The 4,284-nt window shown below is 36.6% G+C and overlaps 1 long non-coding RNA gene across 1 annotated transcript; it reads left to right on the top strand.

Annotated features, from left to right (window-relative positions):
- Positions 1–1,904: 1,904 nt before the first annotated feature.
- Positions 1,905–2,869, top strand: LOC141768232 (uncharacterized). Its single transcript, XR_012594024.1, has 3 exons — positions 1,905–1,980; positions 2,598–2,699; positions 2,800–2,869. It is a non-coding gene; the product is annotated as an uncharacterized LOC141768232 (long non-coding RNA).
- Positions 2,870–4,284: the final 1,415 nt, after the last annotated feature.

Below are 4,284 nucleotides of genomic sequence, written 5' to 3'. Positions count from 1 at the left end.
TGTAAGACACAACCTAGTTATTAACGTATTGTATGTCAGTTTGTCAATGGCCTCTAAAAATAGAGAGAGGCAGTGTCGTCAATTGAACAACTGCAGGTGTGGCAATGTCAGCATGCAGAGAACATCATCTAACACAACAGACACATTCTCATTTCAATCCATGCAGCTGTCTGTTCCGGCTCTGTGCAGCTAAACTGCAGTTCACTCTGTAACGCTTCATGTTGACTGTTTAAGGCTTCCTCTGATCTCAAACTGTCAGTCCTGCTGTGTCCCTGCAAATATTTCCTCAACCTGCGTCGAGGCCAACAAGTCCATTAGACGTCGAGTCACAACCTTATTTGTGACTTGACTTTATTTCAACGCTTTGCCAGCATGAGAACATAATCTCAGGGGAATGGTGATTTTGAGTGAAACTTGTTCGACAATGTTGTACCTGAATAAACACTGTTTAAAATAACAACCATATAACATTGTAACATTATACGTTGTAGCACTGTGAATGGTATAGTGTTTACACATGAATTGTTTTATTGAAAAGTGTTATTATTCTAAACTCAATATGCTATCATATAGATGGCCGATATAGGGCTAAACGGTATGTTTTATTCCAGCATTCCCTCGAGTGCCATTTAGGACTATTTTTCCTTGCGCACCAACACTATTCCTTTTTGCCGCCAACACATGCGCAACGGGTGATGCAGTTCCACATCGAGTGTGTCACCGTCTGTGGTTCGACAGGGAGGGTATGCGAGTATATGCAGGTTGCAGGTGAGTTCCGAAAAGACTCTCAAATTTAAAATGCAAATGTTTTTAAAGACATTATTCTTCTTCCATTTTCATACTAAAGTGTAATGTGGAAACAAGCATTTAAATAACATGTTGATAGCTGTTTATATCATTTATATTAGATGGCAGGAAGTCTTTGTTTTGAGGGTTGACAGATAAAAAGTGCTCTAGCATCAGAAGAGGCGCTCTAAAGATGAATATTCATTTTTTGTTGTTCCTTCTTTCCAGCTGCTATGAGGAGACAGGATTCAAAGGCCACAGAAAGCGAAATCGAAGCAGCCATTGGTGTCCACCTTAAGCATTCACCTGTGAGGACTGGGATTTGGGTCCTGTTAAATATGATTTTCATACTTTTTTCTTGTTTAAAGATGTTGAACTTTGGGTAACTTTAAAAAATAATATTATGCACATTGAGTATTCATAACTAAACAGAATATTATTGATGGATGTATCTAGCCCAATATTGCTATTCTTTTGATATGAACCAAATTATCTCTAAATTTGGTGTTTAGCATTTGAGCCACATCTTATTTCACAGTATGGGTGGAAATCAGCAGGATTTTCTGAATTACATGACACTTTATCACAGGTGTGTTTATTCTGTTGATAATGATAATAAAATAGTCACAAATTGTATTTGAAAGGATGAAAACAAAGTAAAATAGAGGATTCAAATAGGACATAACGGATTAAACAATAGAATACAATTTACAGTGCAGCTAGAGTTATGAATACATTGTTCCATACTTGCAATACAAACAATACCAGCCACGCAATTGAATGGAATGTCGGGTTGCCAGTCTCACAACATTCCAAATGATGATTACACAAAGTCAGACTGATCCTCCCTGTGTGAAAAATGTCTTTCACAATGACGCCATCATTGTTTTTTGTATCAAGGAAATTTATATTTCTTTTGTCGTGAGCTCACTGACACATGACGCATGACACAAAAACTAATTGCTGTGCATTTCTACTGAGTCTGAATGGTTGCTGCTGTAAAAATGGGATCACAGCCAATACCTGAAGCTTCAACGTATGCGTCATATACATTTATTCCACACCTACATATATAACGTGAAGTGCTTATAAGGTGTAGTATCACCATCGAGGAAAACTAATACAGTACTTACCTGTTCATCATGATGAAGCTGATCCTTTCACTGACTCTCATCTGGGCACTCTCCAGCACAGGTAACTCTAATTATTCTTACAATATAGTTTCTGCAGGTACAATAAAGCCTAATTTACAACATTTTACAACATTTTTCATTTTACCAGAAATCATTTTTTGAAAGGATTAATTCTTACCTTAATATCAGCAGATGACTTATTTGAATTAACCAGGAGGGATTTCATATGCTTAAACATTATAGATAGGATATACAGTAGATAAGATAAGACTGAATTGATCCCGAGAGAGTAAATTCAAATGTTAAAGTACAGCAATACAAGAGGCAGTCTTAAGAGGTAGGACACAGATAAAGAAAATTTAGAATAATAAATACAACGAAATAAGTTAAGTAAGTTAAGTAAATGACAAAATTGAATTCAAAATGTATACATTTTATACATTACAATACTTAGGTAATATGACAAGACTTGGCTGTGCAAGTATGCTACATGTTCAGAAGTAAAAAAGTCTAGTAGTGCATATTAGACACTTAAACCCCTTTTAACCAGTACAGCCTCATGTAATTTAAAATCGAAGGAGGAGTTTCCAGCCTTTACAGATCATCAATACACTTCATATATTTTATTTGACATTTGAGATATGATCATCATATTGACTGTTTTTCTCCCCATTGCAGCTGGAGCACTTCAGTGTCAAACTTGCACAGATACGCAATGTTCAACCACAGTACCACTAACATGTTCCTCAGAGACGATGTGTGTAACAGCTTCCATTCAAGGTAGTAATTTATTTATGTCATCTACTTTTTTGTGAAATATATGTATTGCAAAGTTATGTGTTCTTAATGTCAACAACAAACTGGCGTTTTGATTTTGTAGCCACTTCATCTGGAACTCCAGCACAGCAAATCTTCAAAGCGTGTGCATCGTCCTCCCTGTGTCCAGCCACAGGCTCTCAGACATTTTCATCCAACTTGGGTTTTGCGAGTGCAGTTGCAACTGCTAAGTGCTGCAACACAGATAACTGCAATGCAGAAACTCTGGCATGTAAGTTCAGATGGATTAGTAGTTTATTTAAGATAGATAAGAAAATAACATTGACATCCTGCCATCTTATGACACGTTAAATTTTCATTTTGTGATGCTTAATTTTAATCTCTTCTTCAAACAAATTATTTTCTTTTCTGTTTCAGTTCCTGCTGTTCAGACAGAAAACAGCCTACAGTGTTTCACTTGTAACCCCACCACCTCTCAATGCACAACTCCATTACAATGTAAGGGAGTGGAGGACAGCTGCTTTCAAGGCAGTGGTAAGTCTTTATCATTCATAGTTTACAAAAAGTATTTTACTACCTTAAGTCTTTCAAACAAATTACTACGATGTAAGATCTGGAATATCAACCAGAGGAGGAAAGTAATGAAGTGCATTTACGGAGCTACAGTTTTCAGTATTACTGTTATGACCTATATTAATTTATATGTCTAATTCACATACATTTCAGAGGTAAATATTGTACAGTTTTCTGCACTTCAAGATGAAGATTTTATGATATGATAATCTTCCAAAAATGTTTTAAACAATAGGTAAAATCGTTAAAAGCTCCAACTCAATCAGTTAGACGTCATATTCCAATAATATAAAGGATACAGTGTATAACAATAGAACACTCTAAAAGGGAAAGTACTTTTACTTCTGACACTTTAAAGGTTCTCTATAAGGGATTCAAAGCATTAATATAGCAGCAAACATTTAATTGCTATATGAAGATATAGTGGAATAATACCTACCTGAGAAGAGAATGGTCGTTCTCCTTCCATGTGTGATGTAATCCGAGCTTGTCAGTGCTTTGTTGACATAGAAAGGAAGGCTACACGTGTCTTTTAGTGCATGATCGTCACAGAAGCGTAGCACCCACCCTCCGGTAACCACTCAGGTAAACACTGTTAGCTCTGCCAGCTAGGTTGACATAGTTTGATATCTTAGCACTGTTAGCACCGTTGGCTGCAAGCTGCCGGCTCAGCGGTCGCCATGTTGAGAGCTCTGCCTAGAATATAGACATGCTAACAATCTGGCCTTAAACTACATTTTTACATTGTGGTATTGCTTATTTTAATGAAGCAAATGATTTGAATATTTCTTCTTGAAATTAGCTGGAAACAATAGGAACTGTAAAATTGTAATACAATAGTAAAACAATGATTTTTCATCTACAGCAACAATTGGGTCCAGCACTTATCAAGCCTTTGGCTGTGCATCTGCCAACCTGTGTAACCTGGGTAGCCTGAATAGCCAGATTAGCCTACTTCTCAACCAAGATGTGACCATCAGTGAACCATCCTGTTGTGGGACCAGTTTGTGTAATA

This window comes from Sebastes fasciatus, chromosome 5 (assembly GCF_043250625.1).
Source record: "Sebastes fasciatus isolate fSebFas1 chromosome 5, fSebFas1.pri, whole genome shotgun sequence".
Lineage (NCBI taxonomy): Eukaryota > Metazoa > Chordata > Actinopteri > Perciformes > Sebastidae > Sebastes > Sebastes fasciatus.
Note: the sequence above shows the minus strand (reverse complement) of the source record. Positions and strands in the feature narration are given on the sequence as shown.